Here is a 14113-nt window from a genome sequence, read left to right as displayed (position 1 = left end):
ATTGCAAGAATGCTGTAGCCAGTGATCTCTCTACACTCTACCTAAAAGACAGTTGTTTCTAACCTTGTATTGCTTGTGGCCCCCTTTCTAAGGATTTTAGCACTCCCCTGTTTCAGTGGTATATATAGTGTAATTTTGATCTACAGGCATAGGCGACCAAAACAAGGCTGAGGAGCTTGGTTATAGGTCTGTAAATACCTGCCATCTCCGTTTACCATTATTCGCAACGCCAATGTACAACACGCAGATTAAAATGAACAAAAAGCCGCCAAGTTCGGTAGGTTTCAGTCTTTAATAAAATATCATAAAGGCAGAGAACCCCAATTTAAATTCTATTTCAATCATGCCGAATCTTTTTGTCCCAAAACTGTTCACTCACCGACTCCAAAAAAAACAATTTTGACTTCAAAAACTTACTTTAATTATTTTACTCTAACTTACTTGAAAATGTAAATGAAACTAATTGGCGAATTCGAGTGAAAAATGATGAAATCAACAAACTTCATGATTAGACTTATCACAAAATTGACTACAGATAAAAATGAACACCAAACTAAAACAAGTTCTTTGCAATGAGAGTAGCTTTTTATATGTAAGTAGGTTGTGTGTAGTTCGTAGAAAATGTGTGAAATGTCTAATAACAAAATACTCCAACACACAGAAATCTTTAATAAGCATTTTTGGTTTAAATTTTCAAGAGTTTCGAATACCAATTCAAAGTATGGTAATTGGTAATATAAGGTGTCCATAGAGTACTAAAATTTTTTTTAAATTGAAGGGTAGTTTATCGATTCCATATATTGTTTTGGCCCTCACAGATGTATTAAATAAAGTTAAAATATTAAACAATTACTATATTAAGAACTGACTTCATAACCAAATTGAAATTGTAAAGGGACTTTATGGACACCCTGTCCATATTTCATTTATTTAAAAGTTACAAATACCAAAGTGCTTTTGTAGAAATATACAACAAAATCGCTAAAATTACATATTGTATTGATAGATCAATAATTTAGATTTGAAAAGTTGAAATAAACATGGATTGGATAGAAATTTAAAAAATATACACAGATTATATGGCATTATATGGCAGGGGTGGGCACACCGCGGCTCGCCAGACTTTTTGTGCGGCTCTTCTCGCTAACATATATTATTATCCAAATTTCAACTAAGAGAAAAACTTTAATGTAAACTCTTTTAATTTAATAAAAGTTGTTAAGAAGTTTTCGTCAATGATTAGGACAAATTATGTTTTAGTATGAAAATCGCTGTAGCGTTGAATTTAAGTCAGTCGAGTCAGCACAATGGTCAATGTTTATTGATGCGTCGGCGATATTGCAGCTTGATTGCGGCAGGGCTGGGGAGCCGGAGCTGGAGTCGGAGCCTGGAGCCATGGAGCCGTTACATTTTGATGGAGCCGGAGTCGGAGTTGGAGCCAAGCTTTTCATAACAGATGGAGCTGGAGCCGGAGCTACCAAAAATTTAGTGGCTCCAGGCTCCAGCTCCTAAATATCTCATTTTTTGTTTTTCAAATTTATAATTTTTTTCTGATAGCGTTACAAATGATAAAATCTTTTCTTTTCAGCTTATATTTCATTTTAAAATTTTTAGTTCCTAATATTTTTTGAAAAGTTTCCAGTTATTCTGTATGTTTGAAAGTTTAGTATCAAAATTTGAAGCGGTTCGCTTTTATCAAAATTTTGATTCTCATTTCCACTAAGCTGCAATTTTTCATGATTGCGGTCAAGCTCAAAAACCCTAATGGCCAGGGATTTTCGAAGAAGTGATTTTGGAATTTCCATGTAACATATTATGATTTTTTCGTGGCGTTGAATATCCAATCCATTTCAAATGTCTTCAATTCTGTTCAACGTAACTCGAGATTGAGTCGTTTTACGACAAAAGAAAGGTTTAGCTACTCCAAAATGCACCGCAGCAGTCACCTATCATAAAAATGTATGGCAAAGTGCCCCATTACGGTATATCTTGTTTTGATCCATAACATAGCATGTTCTGGAGAAAAGTCTCATCAATTTCCGTTGTTATTTTTTGAATATATAAAAAGTATATCGCGAGTAAGATTGATTGCGTTTAGATTTATTTTAGTGACTGTATAATTTTCAAAGTCAACCGGTAAATAATATGTCGTAGGCAAAAAAAATAATGAGATTAACAAGGCATTTTTTTTAGCTGTTGGGAGTCTCCTAGAACAAAGTTTATAGTGTTTTCCGTTTCATTTTAGTATCTTATAATGCCTCACCATATTTGTGAGAAAACGAGTTATTACATAATCATCGGTGATGAAATTCTAAGATAAATAAAGAAGTCAATACGCAAACCAAATTTTCCTGATTAAAAAGCGACATTAGAAAATACTAAAAATAAAACAGAAAACACCATAAGTTTTGCTTTAGAATGGCCCACGACAGATTTTATTTGGCCGCATGATTGCCAGTTATGTTGAACACAATTAAATTAAAATAAAAAGACAGTTATTATGGGTTAAATATTATGTGGTAGAAAAAGTCATTATGAGCTATTTTACCGAATGCGCAAACGCTGCGACCATTCCTGCCGATTTTCCTTCCCGTCTTATTGTGGGGTTATATGTAAAACCCTTATATGCGGGGTAGACCGATTCGCCCGGAAATACAGCATATAATAACTCTCAGTGGATTCACAAGTTACATGCAGGAACAAAAAGGAATTATCATGACACCGACTTGAAGGGTGTTTACAGCCTAAAATAACATGCCACACTTAGAAAACAATTAGCAAAATGCGTTATTGGGCTGCATTACTGATAATGGCTATGGAGCCGGAGCTGGAGCCAGCTCCGGCATAAAAAAATGAAGCTCCGGAGCCGGAGTTGGAGCTAAAGATTGAATACACTGCGACTCCGGAGCTGGAGCCGGAGCCATCATGATTTCGAACCAGCTCCCCAGCCCTGGATTGCGGTTAGTTAGTCTACTCTAAGTTACTGTGCGATGTGTCCAAAATTAAAAAAAAAAAAAGTACAAAGATGAAAACAGAGTTGCCTTGTTTATATATTTATTGTTATTAGACTCTTGTGTGAATTTCTTTTCTGTTCATAGTATTTCGATAATATTAATAAATTCACAAAACATTCTTTTAAAAATCTGACTTGCAGCATGCGGCTCCTGTACTAAAAAATTGTGCCCACCCCTGTTATATGGCATTGAAGAGAAAATGTGAATATCATAGCATTGGTTATAACCAGAACAGTGACCAATGTTGATTTTCAAAATATGGAAGCTCAAAAAAATAATTACGGACTGTGGAAAATAAAACGAGTAATTGCATAAAAATTACAAAATACAATTCATAGAAATAGGTATAAATTACCAGTGTAAATATACAATCATATTAAAATGCCAATACTACAGTAAGTAGGCCGAATACCTAACATATTGAATAGGAAAATGCAAGAAAGCATATCTAGGCAATTCAATGATTCAAATATAGACGGTATTGAACAAATACAGTGTCCTGGGTACTTATAAGTACTCTGCGATTTGGGGTACGACATACCAGGAGTATCCTCGCATGTGGGGCTGCAGAGTCGAGAAAAATTTAAAATATTACTCAGCCCCTGACCCCAGGTTAATAAAGAAAATTCTGACCCATATTTCAACAAGACCAATATTCGACAAAAAAAAAACAACGTAGGCAAGCATTTTTCAGTCGGAAATACTTCATGTTGGGGAAACTTCAAATTATTGGTTTTGGTTTTCTGTACAAACTTTGACTTGATTATCACAATTGAGACTTCGAATTCCAACTGAAATTCTACACTGTGTAGTCAAGTAAAGTAAATAACTAGTAAACTAGTAAATAATGATAAAATAAAGCAATAGAACACAAAAATTGCGAAAAAAATGAAAATTACACAGTTTTACTGGAGAAGGGAAGTCGCAGGGAACCAAAGCTGGTTATCGAGCAGCGTCACCCAAGGTTCAAATATCTAATTTGGAATTTAGATTTTAGGAAACTACTGTTTTTGGTACTCCCGAAGTATTTCCTTATTTTAGTTCTATTACGAGTTCGGAGACTAGCCAAGTGACTCCCGTAGTATTTGTACATGAAATTATGGCCTAACCCTGGTACACATACTACGTCACAGTGTCCGCCATCTCGGTTCACATACTTCGGAAGTACCTTGTTTTTGATGGTGAGTAGTGAGTACAATAATCTAACATCGCTTGATGCACGAGGGAAATCAGTTGAATTAATTGTAGCAAAACCTGTTTGGAAATTTATATGTATATACAGGGTGTCCAAAAAGTTTTGCCCGATTTCATAGCAATAACAAAATTTGCAAATTTGAATAAATTTTATTGCATGATAAATGGGAACAACAACACCCAACATCTATAACATCCAATGAGATACAGGCCGACTATAAATCTTTTTTTGTAAATAAAATAAAATATCATTTGATCATAAAGACCTCATAATCGGGCGAAACTTATTGGATACCCTGTATATATATATACACTTAATTCACATAATATGAAAGAAAATTATCCCCGCAGGAATTACAATAAAAAGAAAGTTTTGCAGTTTTACTGGGGAAAGAAAACCAAAACTGCTATCTTTCTTCTCCCAAACTGCGGCTCACAGGCCATCACGATTCAATATGGCCGCCGAACCTAATCCACCACCCTGTATAAGCAGAAAACTGTCATCTACACTAGCTTTTTTAAGGGCTGACCCAGCAAAGCATTCTAACATAATCCACATCGGGTTCTAATTTGAGAAATAAATTAAGTTTTCCAAAACCTAAATAACACTTGGCAGAATAGATGAAAAGCCATTTAAATATAGTTCAAAGAAATTGACGTACCGTACCCCCTGTCCAGCAGTGAAAATTTGGGTTCTTCACATTTTATAGGACTTCAGGAATAAATGAGCTTAGTTTAAAATTGAGGTACTCCTGTAGTGTGTATACCTGGTTAGGGTTAGGCTATTATTTCACTCCGATTTTCCTTATTTTAGTTCTGTTACGAGTTCGGGGACTGTCTGTCTTAGCCAAGTGAATATACCCCCTGCACATAGGTTTCAGTCCCTTTAAACAACTTGATGTAAAGTAGGCAAACAAAATTAGTTACCTCCATATTGATACACACACTTCTGGAGTGCCAAAATTGAAACATAAAATTTGGAAATGGATTAATTGGAATGCATTGCTCGTATTCATCATGTAGATTCATTAAAAGTATTATTAAATAACAAAGACATCCCTATTTGTCAAACTCAATAACCCCCATGTTTCACAGTGTATCTCTACTCTTGGGCAAAGTTCTTTCGTATTCTCGTCCAGGAAATCCAATTGTGCGTCATTCAACACTTGGTCATGGAACTCAAGCCATCGTACCCTTTGAACCAATTTAGAAAGAATCAGCAGTTCGTCATTGGTGAGAGATTCTGTAGTTGATCTTCGCAGGTATAAGCACCGTAATTCGACCTTTTCTTTTTCTAAACTTGCGCAAAGAGATGATAACTGCTCACTTGTTGGAGTACAATATTCTGCATGCAAACGCTTCCCCTCTGTATTTATCAGTAACTTTGCTAGTTGTTGAAATGCTTCTGCATCCATTTTAGGATTCCCATTAATATCTAATTCATTCAACTTGAAACCATATTCAATGACTGCTTCATTCATCTTTAGAATTTTTTTTGCATTCAGGTCACAGCCATTCAGTCCAAGCCTTTGAGCCTGGCCATGATGGCCTAATGCAATAGCGTAATGGTATCCAATAGGTTCCAGTGCAGGACTTTCCTTTATTGCAAGCTTCCATCCAATCTTAAGATTTTGATTTCCAGCGGTTTCAGTCAGGGTTTTTAGTTTTTCAGCATCAGTATCACACTTGATGAGAAGAAGTAAATCCACATAAATATTTCTCACAGAACCCAGAACACATTGCAGAGAATAATAATTTTCAGGATGTACCTCTAATTCCAGTAATTTCAAATAATTCAAATTCATATTCTTTACAACAGTCAAAGCGGCATGCTGTTCTCCAGGTTGAAATAAACACTTCAACTCTATTTTTTCTATTCCAGAAGAAACTATATTGGTCACATCAGGACCACATTCGTGCAATAAGGCCATGGCTCGTTGATCTGAAATGACTTCTTTTCCTTTGAATAATTTATTCAAGTGAGTCATCAGGTATTCAGACTTGACATCCAACTTCCCAGCAACATATTTTTTTGCTTTTTCAAAAGTTGATTTGTTAAGAATAGTTCCAAAAATATGTTTTATAACAACTTCCATTTCTGGTTTCTCATAATTATCCCTGATAAACGTTTTGAATTCTTCTGAACCAAAATTGCAAGCATGTAAAGAAGCAAGTAACTCTTGTATACTCTGATGAGCGAAACGAATTTTCAGATCATCATTGTCAGCAACATACTCAACAAATTCATTATCAACATACTCAACATCCATATCAGCAACCACCTCTACAAGACCATGCATGTCCTTCATATCCAGGCCAATAGACTCAATATAGTTTTTCATGAAATCAAATTTATTATCTACCATCCCGTGGTAAGCCAACTTCATGAGATTTGGTACAAGGTTATTTATGTTCCTTTTATGAAGTGATTGAAAAAAACGTTTCAGAACACGAACCATCAAATTTGTTGAAGTGCCGACATCACAATCCCAAGAAACTTTTAAGACTTGGACCATGTAGAAAAAGAACATTGGGTTTGAAACAAGACCTGGTGCTTTCTCTTTCAAATTATGAATGAATCTTTTTGGTTCAGAATCAAATAACTTTTCAGAAAGACGATCCAATGTTACATCATCCCATCCCCCTAAGACAAGAGTTAATGATTCCTTGAGATTTGAAGGTAAATTACAATATGTATGCCTGCGTGTTGTTGACAAAACCTTCATTCCTGAATATATGTGACCGGATAAAATATTAGTGATAATGATGTTTGTTTCTGCAGGGGTTTCGGTTGAGATTCTCCGATCTACATTTTCGAAAGATTTCTGACTTTGGTCTAAACCATCAACTACAAGTACAATGTGTTTTGAATTTAGTTTAAACCACTTTTGTCCAACTTCATGAAGGTGCTCAGGAAATTTCGATCCAAGTTGTTGGACGAATAAAAGATCAAAAGCAGTTGATCTCTCATCACCTTGTAATTTAGAAACATGAACAAAATAAACCATCTTAATTTCCTCTGAAAAGTCCAACTTATTTTTCAAAGCCTTCATAGTGTATATCAGTGCAAATGTTGTTTTCCCAGAACCTGTGTCACCTAGCAACATGACATGGTTGACCGAATTATTAGAATGTATCTTGGTAATATCCACGGATTGGAAACTAGTCTGTTCGTCAGATTCTCGCTCATTAAACACAGTCACCTTGGGCAGTATAAAATCATCCATTTTTGTTTTTGATTTGACAAGTTTTAATTTATGTTCCAACATCTGCTCCGTATGATTCTTAACAACTTCCAGAAAGTCTTGAATATTTTTTGCATCTTCGTCATATTTTCCTCTTTTGATAGGCAAATTAGACTCGCACAAAGATATTTCTGATATAGATTCCATCACATTTTGGTCGTTTTCTACTTGATTTTGACCATGGATGATTAGTGGCTCCTCTGCCTGATATTCTCCATGAATATATCCATCAACTAATTGTCGTATTCTTCTTATCACATCTGCAATACTAGTAGTGTCTGGATACGTAGAATGCCTCCATTTCCACAAAAAGCTAAGATTGCGTTCCTCCACTGAGAATCTATTATTTTCTGTTATAGTTTCAACTTCATGCCAAGCAAGAGATAATCCCTGCCCTGATCTTGCAAAGTGCTTGAATTCAAGAGGTTTAAATCGATTTATAACACTTTTAAAAACATCTTCAAGTCTTTCTCCATTTTCATCAACAGCTTGATCGCTTGCTTCATAATATTGTTTAACAAGATTTCTTATTCTTTGTGAAGTTGCGTTTGGGTTTCTATCAACCCAAAGCAATAACATTCTCCTCTTCTGTTCTTCAACAGAGAATCGGTGATTTACAGTGATCGTAGTGACATCTTGCCGACCAAGTACGAGTCCGTTCACAGATAGTGCAAAACTTATGAAATCTTGAGTTGTGGGAAACTTTTTCACGACTTCAGCAAATGCGTCTTCTAATCTTTCAGCCATGGTTCTCAAAACTTTTCAATTTTTAACAATAGAATATAATAGACATCTAGTCATGATATATTTACTGATATAATAACAAATACAGGCTGAAAAAAAAACAGGTAGTCCATCATAGTAATACAAAGCCAAACCCAAAGATGGGTTTGTAGGTTTAAATCACATTGGGAATAATTATGTGCAAGATGTCAGTTTAGCACATTTTAATAGATTGAGTGACATTGTCTCGTTTCGAAGAATCCTCCTTTGACGAGGCATGAATGCCCCTCTTTTGAGGGATGTCAGATGTCTCTCAATATCAGTAGAAATACAGTAATACCAAGGTATAGGGTTCACTTCTATTGGCAAAACTTTTCGCTAGATTATTCAGGCGAATATAGAAAAAGGCTCTGCCGTGCAATGAAATTGACCGAATGCAAAACTACGACCTAAAATCCTGGTTTTCTGAATGACCTATCCAACTAGTTCTATGCGCAGACGCGAGTGTATTCCTGCAATTTCCTGATGGACTCTCCAAAGCAGTATTTAACAATAATAAAAAAATTAGCAAGTGTGATAACAAGTCACATGAACATTTTACTGGATAGAGATGACGAACAACAAGCTGAAGCTTGCCCAATGGATGTGGACCGAAAATGAAGAAGTTGTGGGAAAACAAGTTACCGTACTGTTAACGGAATCAGATGATATATCTCGCCAAACAAGTAATAATTTTATAGAAAAGTGTCTGCAGCATATAATTCGTGAACACGACGAAACAAAGGATTACATCGACGAAATTGGAAAGTCGACGAAAGGAAAAAAAAAATTGCGCTGTGTGAGGGTAAACGAACGAGGCCTCAGCAAGGGTATTGTTGGATCGGGTGTATTCCTGCCATTTACAGAATGGAATCAACCATCTGCAATGACTAATTTTCTCTACATCGAGCCATATACTGGTTTTAAAACAACTGACACTCTAACACCTGCCATGGAATGTTTACCAGGAGAACTCGATTTCGTCAACCCCAATAGTTTTGAAACCTTTAAGCACGGTAATGCAAAATATTTGCAAGAGTTAATGTGAGTCAATACGGGAACGAGGGGAAATCGACAATGGCTATTTGTCGAGTGTGGCGGTCTTCTGTATTACACCATGCAAGCCATTATGGACAACGCATGGTGATGCCCTACCTGCAAACATGTGATATACGGGAGAGAGGCATTCAAGAGTTTGGGATGGCTGGTACCCTGTAATGGGCTTGTTACACCAAGAAATGAATGTGGCCAAATCATTTACAAACTTGAACTGATGTGTTTTCGGAAAAGATTCTGCGTAAGCATTCAGCTTTAAGACCGAGGGTCGGAGGAATGGATCAGAAGTCGTAGCGATCACCACAAATATTGGAACTTTTTGGAGCTTCAATATGTCGCCATTACATTGGAGCTTTTAATGCCATACTCGAGGGAATGCATTAAAAACAAGCAAAGCCCTTCATCTGGCGGTTATCGGGAATGAGTCAGTTCAGTTTCAAATCCAAATTATGCTTACATGCAGCAGATCTGCAGATGGTGTTCACTTATTTTTATGCTTCGCAGTGGAGTAAGATAATGTAATGCGAAACTGGTAAGAAATGCCAAATCCAAGATTTCGCACCCAAATATTAGCAAATGTTGCTTCACGACACTCTGGATTACGTGAAAATACCCATAGCAAGGCATCAGCCTAGAGACAAATATATCAGCGGATCCAGAATGGGATACGCCGGCCATTATCAGGGCGGAGACGCATTATTGGACAAACTCAATAAAGATTCGAAATGCAAGAGAGTTTTCCGGAATCTTGAGAAAATGAACAAAGTGAGAAAGAAATTTATCTATTGTAAATAACAATACCAAAGGGAATGAGGATACATTCACAGTTATACATGGAACTGTGGAAAGAAATTTTGAAGTTTAGCTTGTTTAAAAAGACTTTAGAAGCTGAAGTAAATGATATGCAGATTACAGACATGCACGCACATAGGGTGGCTTACCCACTTTGCGGCCACGACCTATTTGCGACCATCAACTTCGATTAAATTAATGCAGAGAAAAATAAATTAACCGCGACGATATTTTTCACTCGTTATCGTCCACTTATCCCTCGTAGCTCTGCGAAATTACACTAAAATGCGGCCACAAACAAAAAAGTTACAACCGAAGAAAAAAACGGACCATTTTTCCATGTCGCCAGCTACCCATTGTTCCTTTAAAAAAGCTTGAAAATCCATACAAATATAAGAGATAAAGAGATGAAACTTGGCAGGTGGGTAGAGTTGTGTTTCTTTTAACCATCTTGAAAGTTTTGCGTTTCTACATTTATAGGAGGGGGAATAGTGGGGTGCGCATTTCCAATACGTCGATAATATCTTTGTCGACCAATTTGCGACTACCGTGTTTTTGACTGTTTGATGCTGTGATGCGGTGCTTTGTTTATAATTTGACGAGTTTACTTCGAAATAACCGTGCTCCTAAAATATATGACGGTCAGAAATGCAATTAGAAGCCCATTTATTTCACGCATGGCTGCGTATGCCCTAGTCTCGACGCAGCAGAATCGATGTTCAAGGCTTGAAATCCGTGGTCGCATTAGAGGTTCAGCGTGTAGAATAAATACCAGAATGCCAATGCACCTACGGTGAAAAAATCAACGAGTTAGAAATATTGGTTTTTGTTTTATAGCGGTTTGAATGAAATTTTCCGCAGACTGGCTACACCACTCTATATTTCACGATAATTGGCTATATTGTAAATTTTAACTTCTTGTGATTTGCGATTATTAACAAGTTGTATCACACTGTGCTTCCGGTTATGGGTAATATTTATTGCGCAATAAAAATACAACAGTTCTATCTCATTCATATTATAGTATAGTGATTTTGACACCAAAATGCCTGCGTTTTAAATTTTTAATACAAATTGCTAAGTTTCTTTTATAGGTATATAGAATCCAAACTATTTTTCATAACAATCTAACAAAATTTCCTCATTTATTTGGTTATTACTAATAATAAATCCTCTACGGTAGGTGACGCAAAACAAACCGTTATTTCACCTCAATGTTCGTTGATTCAACTAAAAATGTCATAGAAGTGTACCGTACCGGTATAAAATTACTTTTTCAAGATAGTTAGCCTACAGGTTCGGGTCTGCTTCCCTCTCCCACGCCCACGGGATAAATATGTGAATCCTATGTGCGGTGTGGCTCAACGGGCTAAGCGCTAGGAATACGCTCGCCACCGCACCTCTAATTACTCTGCGTGGGTTCGAATCCCATGCAGGGATGGTTATGTGCGAGGTGATTGCTGGACTCCTCGCCGTCGTTGGGTGGTTCACGTAACTGCTGGTCGGTTACGCCTTCCTCCACCAGACCACCACCAAGTCCATGCTTTCGAAAACAAACAATATAACTAATCCCATACCCGACTTGGAATGGTAATCGGACGAGAGGCCATGGTTCGCCATATGGATGCGCCGCCTTATCGGCTTCCCTCTCCCCCGGGATAAATATGTAAATCCTATCCTATCCCTGCTGCCCTGTACCGGTATCCTATCCAGGTCCGTTCCGGTACCGTAGCTTTCTACGTTTAAACGGATATTCCATCCCGTTCAGGTAATTCACGTGCGTTCCGGTAATTACAGGAACCTATGTTTTAGCACTGTCCTACTAAAGTTCGCTGTTTTAACCTGAAAATCGCCTGGAGGTACCGGTACCGGTATGGTAGGTAACAGTTCCGGTATTCAATCGGTTCCTCAAACCTCTGTGAAGCTAACGGCAAATTGGGATTTTTAAGCTTACAGAATGGGGTAAAATCCCACACGTAAAATTCCCACACGTTTTCCTACTGCCCATTTTGATTAATTCACGATAGCAGATGGAGTAAAAAGGTTACGCTAGTTATTAACCAAAGACGTAATCTGACACGCATGAGCTAATCACTTTGACTGTCATGGTATTTGCGCGACCGTTACTAGCAGGGTTGCCATATTTATTGTGCAACAATAAATTGTATAATATATATATATATAATAATATTCGGCATTATTCTAGAAAAATTATTGTATAAGAGAATGATTAATTTTTGTTCAAAATTTAACTTGATCGACAAGTGCCAATTTGGATTTCAGACCAAACATTCTACCAACCATGCTATTCTAGATTTAATTTCGTCCATTTATGACAAACTTGACAAGGGGGAATTTGTTTGTTGTACTTTTCTAGATTTAAAAAAAAGCCTTTGATACTGTCGATCATCATATTCTTTCTCATAAACTAAGACATTATGGCTTTCGAGTGTTTCAGGCAACTTATTAACTGATTACCTGTCTTGTCGGTACCAATATGTAGAGGTCAATTCTCATAAATCTCCAATGTTGCCCATCCAGTATGGAATTCCACAGGGTAGTGTATTAGGACCTCTTGGTTTCTTACTTTTTATAAACGATTTATCGAACAGCTCTAATTTTCTGACAAAATTGTTTGCCGATGATGCCTGCCTTCTCGATAGTGCGAAGGATTTGATCACGCTCCAAGCCAAAATGAACACTGGAATTAATAAAGTATATGAGTGGATGATATGCAATAAACTCACTGTAAATGTGGAAAAATCCAAAGTCATGTTATTCAGCCCTAAAAGCCGGACTAGAAATTCAAGTCTTTCAATTAAAACTAATGATATTCCACTAGAAATCGTCCAGTCTTATAGATATCTTGGGCTTCATATTGACCATCAACTCAAATGGAACAGCCACAACACTGAAATGTACAAGAAACTCTCCAGATCAGTAGGGATTCTGGGAAAACTCAAGTATTATGTGCCGAGTCCAACTCTGCGAACTATTTACTTTGCTCTTTTTCAATCACATATCCAATACGCCTTAGCTGCATGGGGCTCCGCTACTCAAACTAGTTTGCGTAAATTAGAGATTTTACAAAATAGGGCTGTTAAAATTCTCTCCGGAGCACCAGTTCGTTCAAACATAAACACCCTATATCATAAAGCTAGGGTGCTAAAATTGTCTGACATCTATAAATTAGAAATTTCTAAGATTATGCACCAGTTCCACAACAACCAATTGCCTGCAGCTTTCGCTGATTATTTCACTGTTCTCAGTAATGTGCATGAGCATAACACACGCTCTTCGAAAAATTCGAATTTTTTTGTTCCCAGATTTTCGCTAAGCAAGTCCCAAAACTCCTTGAAGTATAAGGGTGTTGTAATTTGGAATAGTATTCTCCAAATCTTACGTGACTCTTCTTATGAAACTTTCAAAACAAAATATAAAAAATTCTTGCTGTCACTTTACCAGCCTGCTGTGATTGCATCCAAATGATGTGGCCTCAGCACTCTTTCCCGCTTGCTCAGCTAGGCCTATACCTGTAATAATAATACTTTTTTTTTTTTCAATTTTTTCATGTCCTCATCTTATTGCATTCTTGCCAGTGATTTGAATTATGTTAAGTGTGCCATGCTAATTGCATGACCTGTATTTGTTCGTAACCTGCACAATATAGTAAACTACTTTTCTTATGTTTGAGATGGTTCATGAAGCTTTGTACGAATTTAACCACATTGAAATTCTAAGCCCACCTGCTCAAGATCTTGGTTAATTAGCATAACATTGTGACTTGTTTTCTCTTGCAGTCAGTAAAGCCTAAATTGTTTATCTGATTTTCATTATACTCTTATGTAACATTGTAAAAGTATTATCTGATTAATAATATTTTTTTATGTACTTTTGAAATTTGCTTCATTGGTTCACTCAACTATTAGACTACGGTACTTGACTCTTCTTAGTTTTGCTGTTTCATGTCTTGTAGTCTACCTAGTTTCCCATTGTGAATGTTGATACTAGGTTACATTCGTTTTGAATGACTGTTATGGAATATCTTTC

This window comes from Styela clava, chromosome 12 (assembly GCF_964204865.1).
Source record: "Styela clava chromosome 12, kaStyClav1.hap1.2, whole genome shotgun sequence".
NCBI classification, from domain to species: Eukaryota; Metazoa; Chordata; class Ascidiacea; order Stolidobranchia; family Styelidae; genus Styela; species Styela clava.
Note: the sequence above shows the minus strand (reverse complement) of the source record.